The sequence below is a fragment of the Hyperolius riggenbachi genome, chromosome 10, assembly GCF_040937935.1.
Source record: "Hyperolius riggenbachi isolate aHypRig1 chromosome 10, aHypRig1.pri, whole genome shotgun sequence".
Lineage (NCBI taxonomy): Eukaryota > Metazoa > Chordata > Amphibia > Anura > Hyperoliidae > Hyperolius > Hyperolius riggenbachi.
In genome coordinates this window covers 279,773,776-279,789,877 of record NC_090655.1, presented here as the reverse complement: position 1 = coordinate 279,789,877, position 16,102 = coordinate 279,773,776, and the positions used below count along the sequence as shown (strand labels likewise).

At 48.4% G+C, this 16,102-nt stretch overlaps 1 pseudogene; it reads left to right on the top strand.

Annotated features, from left to right (window-relative positions):
• Positions 1–16,102, top strand: part of LOC137537242 (zinc finger protein 208-like) — a 154,282-nt pseudogene that overhangs the window by 16,081 nt on the left and 122,099 nt on the right.

Below are 16,102 nucleotides of genomic sequence, written 5' to 3'. Positions count from 1 at the left end.
CACTCCTGATAAACAAGCAAGTGCTAAATAGATAATATTATTATTATTATTATTAAAGCACTAACATATTCTGTGGCACCGTACAAAGTAAGAAACAAACATGGGGTACATAATAATACAGAGATACATAATTTGTGATAAAATCCAAAAAATTCATACAGAATACAAAATATAGAAGTGGTAATGACAGTGATAAAAGTAACATGATGAATAAAATGTATAATGATTTCCAAGACACAACAGGGGAAAGAGCCCTGCTAACAATCTAAAGAGAATGGGGGGAAACAGGAGGGGTAGTATGCAACAAATATAGAGGCTTTGTGTTTTAGGATACCTAGTAGGAGTGCAATTTGGTCTTAGGACAAAGGGAAGTGGCCAAAGGTAGCGCATATGCTTGTCAGAACAAATTCGTTTTTAGAGAGCGTTCAAAGATAACAAAGGTTTGCGAGTGACGTATGTGTTGTGGGAGGGCATTCCAGAGGAGGGGTGAAGCGCGTGCAAAATCTTGTAAGCGTGAATGTGAGGAGGTGATTCTGGAGGAGGACAACAGAAAATCGTGTGCCGATCTGAGATTGCGATTAGTGAGGATATGTACCGGGGAGAGAGATTGTGGAGAGCTTTGTAGGTTAGGGTTAGGAGTTTGAACTGGATCCTCTGGTTAATTGGCAGCCAGTGAAGAGCTTGACAGAGAGAAGCAGCAAAGGAAGAGTGAGAGGAGAGATGAATGAGATGAGCAGCTGAGTTCAGTACCGACTGGAGCGGGGCCAGTCTGTTAGACGGTAGTCCACAAAGTAGTATGTTGCAGTAGTCCAGATGAGAAATTATAAGAGCATGTATTAACATTTTCGTATTGTCTTGAGTGAGAAACGGACGGATGTGAGATATGTTTTTGAGTTGGAGATGGCAGGAGCTGGTTATGGAGTGAACGTGAGGAATAAAAGAGAGAGATGAGTCGAATATTACCCAGGGCTGTGGAGTCGGAGTCGGAGCAATTTTGGGTGCCTGGAGTCGGAGTCGGGAAAAAATGCACTGACTCCGACTCCTAATGAATTTGTAACTGTAATTAAAATAGAAAATATGATAAAATGTTCTATTTCTCAGATAATAGTCATTAAAAATAATGTATATATACAGTATATATACAGTAATAGCTGTGTTCAGTCCACAAAAATGAAATAAACCAATCAAAATGAGTTACTTGTGCTGCTTCAATAAAGCAGTCCCCATATTTTTAAGGTCAGATATACACATCTGATTGTGACTGTATATATGATGTGTACACAGGAATCTCTTATATATACTAAATAACATCTATGCTGTAAGAATAAAGCCTGATGTGTAGCTGTGTCACTAATAGAGATGGTCAACAAGATGGAAATAATTCTGCATTGATGCTGGTTTATGCAAATGTATGCACTCCCTTTGCTCATGAAATCAAATAAATTGATATGTTGTTAAAATTTGGTTTGGTGACTATGAATTAAAGGGTACCTGAGGCGAATTAAAAGAAAAGCTTTATACATACCTGGGGCTTCCTCCAGACCCCTTTAGGCCATTCGGTCCTTCGCTGTCCTCCTCCGCCACCTGGATCTTCTGCTATGAGTCCCGGTAATTCAGCCAGTCAGAGCAGTCTGGCTACGTGCCGCTTCCACAGCCAGGAGCGTTCTGCACCTGCACAATAGTGCTGTGCAGGTGTAGTATGCTCCCGGCGGCGGAGTGTGTGCATGCGCACTACACCAGACTGGCTCAAGTACCTGGACTCCTAGCAGAAGATCCAGGTGGCGGAGGAGGACAGTGAGGGACTGATTAGCCTGAAGGGGGCTGGAGGAAGTACCAGGTATGTACAAAACTTTCATTTCATCTGTCTCCGGTTTCCTTTGCTACACAGTAGTATAGGGCTGAACGATTTTCGGTTTAAAACCGAAAATCGCGATCAGAAGTGTCAGTTTTGCTGCGATTTTTGGAGCCGCTGGTACCGCTGATACCTACTCCTCTCCCGGCCCCCTCCTTCTCTCCTGGCCCCCTCCTCCAGCAAGTTCTTATCCCGTTTGGCTTCACCGCATTAGACTGCTGCGCGGTGAGCCGTGGTGAACAAGCAGCGATTGTTGCTCAGTATTGCGGGGCCTGAATCAGGAAGTGTGACATCACTTCCTGGTGCCCACCGTTACCAAGCAACACTCGCTGCCTTTTCACCGCAGCTCACCGCGCGACACTCTAATGCGGTGAAGCCAAACGGGATAAGAACTTGCTGGAGGAGGGGGCCAGGAGAGAAGGAAGGGGCCAGGAGAGAAGCAGGTACCATCGTGAGGGGGATCTGCCTATATACACTAAAAGGAAGGGGGGGGGGGTGTATCTGCCTATACTAAAGGGGGGATCTGGCTATATATGCTAAAGAGGGGGATCAGGCTATATACATTAAGCGGGGGAAGGGGGGGGGAACTGCCTATATACACACTAAAGGGGATCTACACTAAAGGGAAGTCAGGAAGTGTGTCTGCCTATACTAAAGGGGAGATATGGCAATATAAGCTAAAGTGGGGGATCTGCCTATACTAAAGGGGGATCTAGCTATATACATTAAGGGGGGACGGACTGCCTACATACACTAAAGGGGTGATCTGGCTATATACACTAAAGGGAGGGGAAAGAATCTGCCTATAAACACTAAGGGGGGTATCTGGCTATATATACACTAAAGGGGGTATCTAGCAATATACACTAAAGGGGGATCAGCCTATATACACTAAAGGTGTGTGCGACTGTGTATGTGTGTGGGGGGGGGGGATCTGGTTACACTAAAGGGGATCAGGTTGGCTACCTTGTACTGCGGCACCATACACTGGCTAACCTGTACTACAGCACCATACACTGGCTACCCTGTACTGCGATATCGACACTGGCTAACCTGTACTGCGGTACCTAAACAGGCTAACCTGCACTACAACACCTATAGCTGGCTTATCTATACTGGTGCACCTGTAGTTAGCTAACCTTTACTGGGGAACCTATAGCTGGCTAAACTATACTGGGGGCATTGTGAATTTAGTGCTAAAGCTCGATTTGAAGAAAATCGTGAAAAAAATCGAAATCGCAATTTTTGAGAGAAAAATCGCAATTTCAATTTTTTCCTAAAATCGGGCAGCCCTACAGTAGTACTTTATTCTACATATGCACTCCCCACAGAGCTTCAGGGAATCCACTGAGAATGTTGTGCACATTGAACACAGAGGTGTTGTCTATCACCCATAAACCTGGTTCAGATTGTACATGAAGAATGTGTAATAGAGGAAGAATCTCCTTATTCCCCTGCAGAGTACCCGCACATCACTCTTACATGTACCCACAGTTACATTGCCTAGGGCCTTATCCATGTTCAGATTGTGCACAAAGAATGTGTAATAGAGGAAGAATCTCCTCATTCTCCTGCAGAGTACCTGCACATCACTCTTACATGTACCCACAGTTACATTGCCTAGGGCTAGATCCATGTTCAGATTGTACATGAAGAATGTGTAATAGAGGAAGAATCTCCTCATTCCCCTGCAGAGTACCTGCACATCATTCTTACATGTACCCACACTTACATTGCCTAGGGCCTGATCCATGTTCAGATTGTGCATGAAGAATGTGTAATAGAGGAGAGGAAGAATCTCCTCATTCCCCTGCAGAGTACTTATACATCATTCTTACATGTACCCACAGCTAGATTGCCTAGGGCCTGATAGATGTTCTTTATTCCGGTTTGTACCTTTTACAAGTACTCTTACCAAGGACTAGTTTTAGTCTAAAGGGAATAAATACAGTAGTCTACATATCCTTCTCACTTCAGTTGTCTTGTAAAATTCCTAAGCGTTGGCAGTTAAGAGACGAATTTCACGTTACATACTTTTAATCAACAAAATTGTAATATGCAAATTAGAGGAGTCGGAGTCGTGCAGTCGGTGGAATCCTAAACTGAGGAGTCGGAGTCGGTGGATTTTTGGACCGACTCCATAGCCCTGATATTACCCCCAAGCACCGTGCTTTGGGAACTGAAGTTATGGGAGTGTTATTAACATTTATAGTTACTTCAGGCAGAGAGGTGGCCAGAGACGGTGGAAAAATTATTAGTTCTGTTTTACTCATATTAAGTTTTAGGAAGTGAAAGGACATGAAGGAAGATATAGCAGACAAGCAGTCAGGAACATGTTTGAGAATGGAGTTAAGGTCTTGGGCCGAGAGGTACAGTTGTGTGTCGTCTACATACAGGTGGTATTGAAACCCGAATTAGTTCATTAAGTCACCAAGACTGTGCATGTAGATGGAAAAGAGGAGGGGACCAAGGACAGAGCCTTGAGGAACCCCGACAGACAAAGCACGAGGAGAAGAGATCTGATCTGAGTAGGATACTGTGAAGGACCTTCCAGAGACATAGGAAGATAACCATGTGAGAGCGATGCCCTTTATTCCTGCATTTGAAAGTATTTGTAAGAGTAAGGTGTGGTCGACTGTATCAAATGCTGATGACAGGTCAAGAAGGATGAGTATGGAAAATTGACCTTTGGATTTAGCTGTAAGAAGGTCATTGGCTACTTTGGTAAGGGCCGTTTCCGTGGAGTGGTTAGAGCGAAAGCCAGACTGGAACTGATCAAGTAGGGAGTTAGCATATACATAATGGCTTAATTCTGCATGTATATGGCATTCAAGTAGTTTGGTTGCAAATGGGAGAAGTGACACTGGGCGGTAGTTGGCGAGTTTGGTAGGAATTGAGTCTTTTACAGGAATTGAAAGGACTGCACCCATGAGATGACCTCTCTACTTTAATCTGAACAGGAAGTAGGATAAAACATTCAAATTAGCCACAGGGTATACATGTGCTGCAATCTTCCCCTCTGGGAGGATTTTCCTGCCGTCATAACTCTATTGAAGTAGGTTTAGAATGGCTCCTGTGATGTGTGTGCTGGGGTCCTGGGCAGGGTGATATGGACCCCCAGTGATATGTGTGCTGGGGTCCTGGGCAGGGTGATATGGACCCCCAGTGATGTGTGTGCTGGGGTCCTGGGCAGGGTGATATGGACCCCCAGTGATGTGTGTGCTTGGTTCCTGGGCAGGGTGATATGGACCCCCAGTGATGTGTGTGCTGGGTTCCTGGGCAGGGTGATATGGACCCCCAGTGATGTGTGTGCTGGGGTCCTGGGCAGAGTGATATGGACCCCCAGTGATGTGTGTGCTGGGGTCCTGGGCAGGGTGATATGGACCCCCAGTGATGTGTGTGCTGGTATCCTGGGCAGGGTGATATGGACCCCCAGTGATGTGTGTGCTGGGGTCCTGGGCAGGGTGATATGGACCCCAGTGATGTGTGTGCTGGGTTCCTGGGCAGGGTGATATGGACCCCCAGTGATGTGTGTGCTGGATTCCTGGGCAGGGTGATATGGACCCCCAGTGATGTGTGTGCTGGGCAGGGTGATATGGACCCCCAGTGATGTGTGTGCTGGGGTCCTGGGCAGGGTGATATGCACCCCCAGTGATGTGTGTGCTGGGCAGGGTGATATGGACCCCCAGTGATGTGTGTGCTGGGGTCCTGGGCAGGGTGATATGGACCCCCAGTGATGTGTGTGCTGGGGTCCTGGGCAGGGTGATATGGACCCCCAGTGATGTGTGTGCTGGGGTCATGGGCAGGGTGATATGGACCCCCAGTGATGTGTGTGCTGGGTTCCTGGGCAGGGTGATATGGACCCCCAGTGATGTGTGTGCTGGGGTCATGGGCAGGGTGATATGGACCCCCAGTGATGTGTGTGCTGGGTTCCTGGGCAGGGTGATATGGACCCCAAGTGAATCTGAGTAACCATTAGTTTTGAACGTTTATTTGCAATGTCTGATAGAAGTGTGAGAATTGTCACATTGTAAACTTGTCATCACCAGTTCTCTGGAGCAGAATGATCAGGAGTGACAATAAAGATGGATTTTCTGCAATTGCTTTTATTGGGAATCCAAGTCTTTCTGTTTCTTTCTTTTTTTGTGAAGCCGCCTTTTCTGATCCCAGAAGGATCCCCAAAGGAAAAATGTCTTTTGTCCTAAGATGTTTATTTTACTGCCTTTCTAGAATATCATCCAGTTTTAAAGGACAACTCAGGTGAGAAGGATATGGAGGCTGCCATATTTATTTCCTTTTAAGCAATATCAGTTGCCTGGCTGCTTTGCTGATCCTCTGCCTCTAATACTTTTAGCCTTAGCCCCTGAACAAGCATGCAGCAGATCAGGTGTTACATTATTGTCAGATCTGACAAGATTAGCTGCACGCTTGTTTCTGGTGTTATTCAGACACTACTGCAGTCTGCAGGGGGGGGGGGGGGCAGGCAACTAGTATTGTTTAATAGGAAATAAATATGCCAGCCTCCATAAGCCTCTCGCTTCAGTTGTCCTTTAAACAGATCATTGCTTTCACATGAGATGCTATGTAATCTTACATTGTATGATCCGTCTCCGGCCCAGTCCTCATGCTAAATGCCTCACCTGGGTGAGTTAGTGAGGGAGGTGGACTCAGTAGGAAAACTCACCTGACTCAGTGCTAAATCATCAGCCAGTTACCAGTGCTGGGGAGAGTGTAGGCTGGTCTCTCCAGGTGTATCTGCTGATTGGGCATCTCTCACTCTGCTCAGGCCGTATCAGCAGCAGCTGTGGGCTTGTAATGTAACGGTGATCTCCTTCCTTATCAGAAGGTTATATCTCTATCAAAGCGCTTCCCCATAAGGGATCTGACACAGCTCCAGAAACACATCCACTTTTACCAGAAACTGATAACATATACATCACAATGGGGCACAAATCTGCAAAGGGGCCACTTCTGACTCCCCAGTCATTCCAGGGCTGCTCCTCTCCGATTGGTTTATATCTTTACAGCAGAAATCATATAGAGCAGTGTTCCCCAGCCCTGTCCTCAGGGCCCACCAACAGTGCACGTTTTGTGTGAATCCACAGTGGTAGTTAATCAGCTCTGCTGAGACACTAATTACCTCACCTGTGAATATTTGTGATTATCTACAAAACATGTACTGTTGGTGGGCCTTAAAGAGAATCTGTACTGTGAAAATCTTACATAAATAAACATACCAGCCTGTTTGTTGTCTTCCCCTAGCCCCCTCTGTGACATTTCCGCAGCTCCCCGCTGCTTTCTTGGTAAAATCACTGTTTTATTCATTGTTTTTGTAAACAATGAAGATGGCTGCCAAACAGGATATACATAATCAGAGCAGGTGCCTGTTTGCAGTGGCTCCTCTCAAAAGTGACTTGACTGCTGAAATGTTACTCAACTTGTTGCTTTAGCTGCTTGTCTGGGCTGTACACTGATCCTCTGTATTCACAGCTATTCACAAGGTCACAGCTCCATGAGCTGCAGACACACTGGCTGTGAGCAGAGACCTTGCCTGTGACTCATATACACAGCACACAGGAGAGCAGAGGGGGGCGTGCATAACTTCTCCCTATCACAGCAGAGGAGGTGCATTCCTCTCTGGGTCGACAAAGCTTGACAAAGAAAATAAGTTTAGATATATTACAGAGATACTAGAAAAGGCTGCAGTAATCCAGACCACATGAGAACAGGTTTGGGACCTTATAGGATTGAAGAAATAAGGCTGAAATTTTGGCTACAGAGTCTCTTTAAGGATAGGGTTGGGTAACTCTGATATAAAGTCTCCACAATCCTCAAACTAGAGCTATGATTTTCTTATAACTTCCAAGTGAGAGTCCTCATGCATAGAGGTGATATTCAGATAGGATGGAAATCTTTCAGCAAGTGTATTAGGCCAGAACACTCTCTTCTGAGAAGAATCTCCACTTCCTGGGTGAAATCTTACATGTTTTCATGAAGCAGGATAGATAAACCTTGCTTTTCACTCAAGCCCTGGCCTATCATATCTAGCACTGATAGAAACTGTATCTTTGCTTTTCTGTTACCTCCATAGTGGAGTGCAAATGCACAGCAGTAAGGTGGTTGTCAATCGATAAATCACAACCCAGACTTCAAAGGGTTAAGCTGGCCATACACTAGGCCGATTCCCCCGCCGATCGACAGGAAATTCGATCACTGGGATCGAATCTGCTGTCACATCGTTCATGCTACACGCTAAATTTCGATCTATTTCATCCCGAAATTTGATCGATCCCGTCGATCGCTCCGTGCGGGAAATTACCGTCGATTGCCCGCGGGTAGGGAGCGCGTCGCTAGCGGCGTTTGAGTCCCGACGACCGACGCAATAGAGTGGCAATACATAACCTGCTCCACCGGCACAACTCACCCCGGTCACCGCTGCTCCGTCTCCGCGCTGGTCGGGTCTCCGGGTCCGGCATGCTTCACTTCTTCTAGCCCGGCAGGAAGTTTAAACAGTAGAGGGTGCTCTACTGTTTAAACTTCCTGCCGGGCAGGAAGAAGTGAAGCATGGCGGAGACCAGACCAGAGCGGAAAAGACAGCGGAGAAGGCAGCGGAGACCTGGGGACTAGAGTCGCGCCGGCGGAGCAGGTAATGTGTGCGGGCGGGGGGAGCAGCGGCAGCACCACCACCACCACAGGCTGAAATCGGTTCACAATCTGTTTGCAGTAAAGGTGGCCATACGATCCCTCTCTGATCAGATTCGATCAGAGAGGGATCTATCTGTTGGTCGAATCTGATGGCAAATCGACCTGTGTATTGCCACCTTTAATGATCAGTTGTATGTGAATTAGCCCTGCCCCTCAGCACCTGCCCTGCAGTACAGCCTGTGTCTCCTTATTAGTGGAGGAATCAGAACGCTCTGCTTTTATGGTCTCCTTAGCAGGTCCTTTAGGGAAGGGGAGCAGAGAGGCCACTGCAGGAACTATTAATAGGCTGAAATGCGTAGGGGAATTCTGATCTCATTCAATCTATAAAGTGGTTTAGCAGTGTTGGAGACTCCTCTGTGGTTGCCTGTCCCCTGCTGCAGTAACCGTGGCTTTATAGGGAGGAAGTGGGAATCCCAGTAAATACACAGTACATCGTATGAAAGGTGATCTAGGTGCTCAGGTTATGCATTGGTTGCCTGTATCATTGTTTTACTCCTTGTAAGCCTTCAGAATCTTTCCTGGCTGGCAATACAAGACCTACAACATAGTGGCCAAGACTTCTACAGTATAAGCTCTTTATAGTAACCTCCAGGGGACCGGGACTATAGGAGAAGTTTACTATATCAGAAATCATTCTAGAAATGGCCCAGCATGCCCTGGTACAGTCTCTGCTGCACAGGAGCAGCTCTGTCCTCCCATTGGAGGTACAGTACAAGCACTTGTCCTAGATATTTCCCAGCATGCCCTGCTACATTCTCTGCTGCACATGAGCAGCTCTGTCCTCCCATTGGAGGTACAGTACAAGCACTTGTCCTAGATATATCCCAGCATGCCCTGGTACATTCCCTGCTGCACAGGACCAGCTCTGTCCTCCCATTGGAGGTACAGTACAAGCACTTGTCCTAGAAATATCCCAGCATGCCCTGGTACATTCTCTGCTGCACAGGAGCAGCTCTGTCCTCCCATTGGAGGTACAGTACAAGCACTTGTCCTAGAAATATCCCAGCATGCCCTGCTACATTCTCTGCTGCACAGGAGCAGCTCTGTCCTTCCATTGGAGGTACAGTACAAGCACTTGTCCTAGAAATATCCCAGCATGCCCTGGTGCATTCTCTGCTGCACAGGAGCAGCTCTGTCCTCCCATTGGAGGTACAGTACATGCACTTGTCCTAGAGATGGCCCAGCATGCCCTGGTACATTCTCTGCTGCACAGGAGCAGCTCTGTCCCCCCATTGGAGGTACAGTACAAGCACTTGTCCTAGAGATGGCCCAGCATGCCCTGGTACATTCTCTGCTGCACAGGAGCAGCTCTGTCCTGCCATTGGAGGTACAGTACAAGCACTTGTCCTAGAAATGGCCCAGCATGCCCTGGTACATTCTCTGCTGCACAGGAACAGCTCTGTCCTGCCATTGGAGGTACAGTACAAGCACTTGTCCTAGAAATGGCCCAGCATGCCCTGGTGCATTCTCTGCTGCACAGGAGCAGCTCTGTCCTCCCATTGGAGGTACAGTACATGCACTTGTCCTAGAGATGGCCCAGCATGCCCTGGTACATTCTCTGCTGCACAGGAGCAGCTCTGTCCCCCCATTGGAGGTACAGTACAAGCACTTGTCCTAGAGATGGCCCAGCATGCCCTGGTACATTCTCTGCTGCACAGGAGCAGCTCTGTCCTGCCATTGGAGGTACAGTACAAGCACTTGTCCTAGAAATGGCCCAGCATGCCCTGGTACATTCTCTGCTGCACAGGAACAGCTCTGTCCTGCCATTGGAGGTACAGTACAAGCACTTGTCCTAGAAATATCCCTGCATGCCCTGGTGCATTCTCTGCTGCACAGGAGCAGCTCTGACCTCCCATTGGAGGTACAGTACAAGCACTTGTCCTAGAAATGGCCCAGCATGCCCTGGTACATTCTCTACTGCACAGGAGCAGCTCTGTCCTCCCATTGGAGGTACAGTACATGCACTTGTCCTAGAGATGACCCAGCATGCCCTGGTACATTCTCTGCTGCACAGGAACAGCTCTGTCCTGCCATTGGAGGTACAGTACAAGCACTTGTCCTAGAAATGGCCCAGCATGCCCTGGTACATTCTCTGCTGCACAGGAGCAGCTCTGTCCTCCCATTGGAGGTACAGTACAAGCACTTGTCCTAGAAATATCCCAGCATGCCCTGGCACATTCTCTGCTGCACAGGAGCAGCTCTGTCCTCCCATTGGAGGTACAGTACAAGCACTTGTCCTAGAAATATCCCTGCATGCCCTGGTGCATTCTCTGCTGCACAGGAACAGCTCTGTCCTCCCATTGGAGGTACAGTACAAGCACTTGTCCTAGAAATGGCCCAGCATGCCCTGGTGCATTCTCTGCTGTAAAGGAGCAGTTACTCCCGTTAGAGGTATAGTACAAGCACTTGTCCTAGAAATGGCCCAGAGTGCCCTGGTACATTCCCTGCTGCACAGGAGCAGCTCTGTCCTCTCATTGGAGGTACAGTACAAGCACGTGTCCTAGAAATATCCCAGCATGCCCTGGTACATTCACTGCTGCACAGGAGCAGCTCTGTCCTCCCATTGGAGGTACAGTACAAGCACTTGTCCTAGAAATGGCCCAGCATGCCCTGGTGCATTCTCTGCTGCACAGGAGCAGCTCTGTCATCCCATTGGAGGTACAGTACAAGCACTTGTCCTAGAAATATCCCAGCATGCCCTGGTACATTCTCTGCTGCACAGGAGCAGCTCTGTCCTCACATTGGTGGTACAGTACAAGCACTTGTCCTAGAAATATCCCAGCATGCCCTGCTACATTCTCTGCTGCACAGGAGCAGCTCTGTCCTCCCATTGGAGGTACAGTACAAGCACTTGTCCTAGAAATATCCCAGCATGCCCTGGTACATTCTCTGCTGCACAGGAGCAGCTCTGTCCTCCCATTGGAGGTACAGTACAAGCACTTGTCCTAGAAATATCCCAGCATGCCCTGGTACATTCTCTGCTGCACAGGAGCAGCTCTGCCCTCCCATTAGAGGTACAGTACAAGCACTTGTCCTAGAAATGGCCCAGCATGCCCTGGTACATTCTCTGCTGCACAGGAACAGCTCTGTCCTCCCATTGGAGGTACAGTACAAGCACTTGTCCTAGAAATATCCCTGCATGCCCTGGTGCATTCTCTGCTGCACAGGAGCAGCTCTGTCCTCCCATTGGAGGTACAGTACAAGCACTTGTCCTAGAAATGGCCCAGCATGCCCTGGTACATTCTCTACTGCACAGGAGCAGCTCTGTCCTCCCATTGGAGGTACAGTACATGCACTTGTCCTAGAGATGGCCCAGCATGCCCTGGTACATTCTCTGCTGCACAGGAACAGCTCTGTCCTGCCATTGGAGGTACAGTACAAGCACTTGTCCTAGAAATGGCCCAGCATGCCCTGGTACATTCTCTGCTGCACAGGAGCAGCTCTGTCCTCCCATTGGAGGTACAGTACAAGCACTTGTCCTAGAAATATCCCAGCATGCCCTGGCACATTCTCTGCTGCACAGGAGCAGCTCTGTCCTCCCATTGGAGGTACAGTACAAGCACTTGTCCTACAAATATCCCAGCATGCCCTGGTACATTCTCTGCTGCACAGGAGCAGCTCTGTCCTCCCATTGGAGGTACAGTACAAGCACTTGTCCTAGAAATATCCCTGCATGCCCTGGTGCATTCTCTGCTGCACAGGAACAGCTCTGTCCTCCCATTGGAGGTACAGTACAAGCACTTGTCCTAGAAATGGCCCAGCATGCCCTGGTGCATTCTCTGCTGTAAAGGAGCAGTTACTCCCGTTAGAGGTACAGTACAAGCACTTGTCCTAGAAATGGCCCAGAGTGCCCTGGTACATTCCCTGCTGCACAGGAGCAGCTCTGTCCTCTCATTGGAGGTACAGTACAAGCACGTGTCCTAGAAATATCCCAGCATGCCCTGGTACATTTACTGCTGCACAGGAGCAGCTCTGTCCTCCCATTGGAGGTACAGTACAAGCACTTGTCCTAGAAATGGCCCAGCATGCCCTGGTGCATTCTCTGCTGCACAGGAGCAGCTCTGTCATCCCATTGGAGGTACAGTACAAGCACTTGTCCTAGAAATATCCCAGCATGCCCTGGTACATTCTCTGCTGCACAGGAGCAGCTCTGTCCTCACATTGGTGGTACAGTACAAGCACTTGTCCTAGAAATATCCCAGCATGCCCTGCTACATTCTCTGCTGCACAGGAGCAGCTCTGTCCTCCCATTGGAGGTACAGTACAAGCACTTGTCCTAGAAATATCCCAGCATGCCCTGGTACATTCTCTGCTGCACAGGAGCAGCTCTGTCCTCCCATTGGAGGTACAGTACAAGCACTTTTCCTAGAAATATCCCAGCATGCCCTGCTACATTCTCTGCTGCACAGGAGCAGCTCTGTCCTTCCATTAGAGGTACAGTACAAGCACTTGTCCTAGAAATATCCCAGCATGCCCTGGTACATTCTCTGCTGCACAGGAGCAGCTCTGCCCTCCCATTAGAGGTACAGTACAAGCACTTGTCCTAGAAATGGCCCAGCATGCCCTGGTACATTCTCTGCTGCACAGGAGCAGCTCTGTCCTCCCATTGGAGGTACAGTACAAGCACTTGTCCTAGAAATATCCCAGCATGCCCTGGTACATTCTCTGCTACACAGGAGCAGCTCTGTCCTCCCATTGGAGGTACAGTACAGGCACTTGTCCTAGAAATATCCCAGCATGCCCTGGTACATTCTCTGCTGCACAGGAGCAGCTCTGTCCTCCCATTGGTGGTACAGTACAAGCACTTGTCCTAGAAATATCCCAGCATGCCCTGGTACATTCTCTGCTGCACAGGAGCAGCTCTGCCCTCCCATTAGAGGTACAGTACAAGCACTTGTCCTAGAAATGGCCCAGCATGCCCTGGTACATTCTCTGCTGCACAGGAGCAGCTCTGTCCTCCCATTGGAGGTACAGTACAAGCACTTGTTCTAGAAATGGCCCAGCATGCCCTGGTACATTCTCTGCTGCACAGGAGCAGCTCTGCCCTCCCATTGGAGGTACAGTACAAGCACTTGTCCTAGAAATATCCCAGCATGCCCTGGTACATTCTCTCCTGCACAGGAGCAGCTCTGTCCTCCCATTGGAGGTACAGTACAAGCACTTGTCCTATGAATATCCCAGCATGCCCTGGTACATTCTCTGCTGCACAGGAGCAGCTCTGTCCGCCCATTGGAGGTACAGTACAAGCACTTGTCCTAGAAATATCCCAGCATGCCCTGGTGCATTCTCTGCTGCACAGGAGCAGCTCTGTCCGCCCATTGGAGGTACAGTACAAGCACTTGTCCTAGAAATATCCCAGCATGCCCTGGTGCATTCTCTGCTGCACAGGAGCAGCTCTGTCATCCCATTAGAGGTACAGTACAAGCACTTGTCCTAGAAATATCCCAGCATGCCCTGGCACATTCTCTGCTGCACAGGAGCAGCTCTGTCCGCCCATTGGAGGTACAGTACAAGCACTTGTCCTAGAAATATCCCAGCATGCCCTGGTGCATTCTCTGCTGCACAGGAGCAGCTCTGTCATCCCATTAGAGGTACAGTACAAGCACTTGTCCTAGAAATATCCCAGCATGCCCTGGCACATTCTCTGCTGCACAGGAGCAGCTCTGTCCGCCCATTGGAGGTACAGTACAAGCACTTGTCCTAGAAATATCCCAGCATGCCCTGGTGCATTCTCTGCTGCACAGGAGCAGCTCTGTCATCCCATTAGAGGTACAGTACAAGCACTTGTCCTAGAAATATCCCAGCATGCCCTGGTACATTCTCTGCTGCACAGGAGCAGCTCTGTCATCCCATTAGAGGTACAGTACAAGCACTTGTCCTAGAAATATCCCAGCATGCCCTGGTACATTCTCTGCTGCACAGGAGCAGCTCTGTCCTCCCATTGGAGGTACAGTACAAGCACTTGTCCTAGATATATCCCAGCATGCCCTGGTGCATTCTCTGCTGCACAGGAGCAGCTCTGTCCTCCCATTGGAGGTACAGTACAAGCACTTGTCCTAGAAATATCCCAGCATGCCCTGGTACATTCTCTGCTGCACAGGAGCAGCTCTGTCCTCCCATCGGAGGTACAGTACAAGCACTTGTCCTAGAAATGGCCCAGCATGCCCTGGTACATTCTCTGCTGCACAGGAGCAGCTCTGTCATCCCATTAGAGGCACAGTACAAGCACTTGTCCTAGAAATATCCCAGCATGCCCTGGTACACTATCTGCTGCACAGGAGCAGCTCTGTCCTCCCATTGGTGGTACAGTACAAGCACTTGTCCTAGAAATGGCCCAGCATGCCCTGGTACATTCTCTGCTGCAGGAGCAGCTCTGTCCTCCCATTAGAGGCACAGTACAACACTTGCACATTTGGTGGACTACAAGGCTAAGTATACCTTACGGCTGCATAACCAGGCTGGACAACACTGAGATTTCTGAGTTGCCTAACTACTGTACTTATGAAAATACCAGCTGAATCTACTAAATTATTTGTGTATTCAGGATCTGGCTTCATGTATTGAACACTTGAAGGGATTAGTTGTTGGTAAAAAGCATTGTTCCAATCTGGAATGATGCAAACAGTAATGTGTAAGAGTAGATAATAGGGGTCAAAGGTTACTTTTATTGTCAGCATATTTCAGGTCATGGTATATATAAGACAATAGTGCCCCCTGCTGAATAATACTACACATCCAGATATAAGAAAGTGAGGTAATCAAATGTTGGAGCATTCAAATCACCTAAGTTGTATAATTAACTTGGTGACACAGCGATGAATTCCAGATTGGTTAGAGGTTAATCCCTGGGGGTTGAGTTTTAGATAGAGAAGAGGGATAAATTAAGAGTACACTGGACACTGGAGACACTCTCATACTCTAAAGGGAGGGAAGACTCCCATACTCTCACAGACACTCTTACAATCTCAACGGCAAGACTCCTAGACTCTCACGCCCTACAAGCTTTGAAGACACTCACACCTAAGAAGTCTCCAAAGAGAGGGAGATCGGGGTGACACCATAGGCAGGATCCCATGTTCCATATGAATGGTAATTATGAACCCAATTATATTATAGCCAAATATGTTATATGCTTGGATATCCATTGATTCCATGTATTGTATAGTCATACCCTAAAAACACTAACCTTCCGGAGTTGCAATCCGGGGACACCTGTGTCTGCTGTGCTTTCAATTTTTTTCCCCAAAATGTTATTAACCACTTCGGCCTATCTGGACGAGCTTCCTCATCCAGATAGGCTCTGCTGCCGCCGCTGCGTGGTGCACGTGATCAGGCGTTCTCCCGCATGCGCTCCCGCCGCCCGCCGCTGAAATACCGACCCTTTCTATCCAGAGAGCGCGGTATTTCTGCCCCCAGGAAACTTCTCCCTGTTCTTTTAGTTCCTGGATGCGAGATCGTTCGCATCCAGGACTTTTTTCACTGTGGCCATCTTGTGGCCAAATAGTAAACTGCACCCACATACATTTTTAATTAAACAATTATATT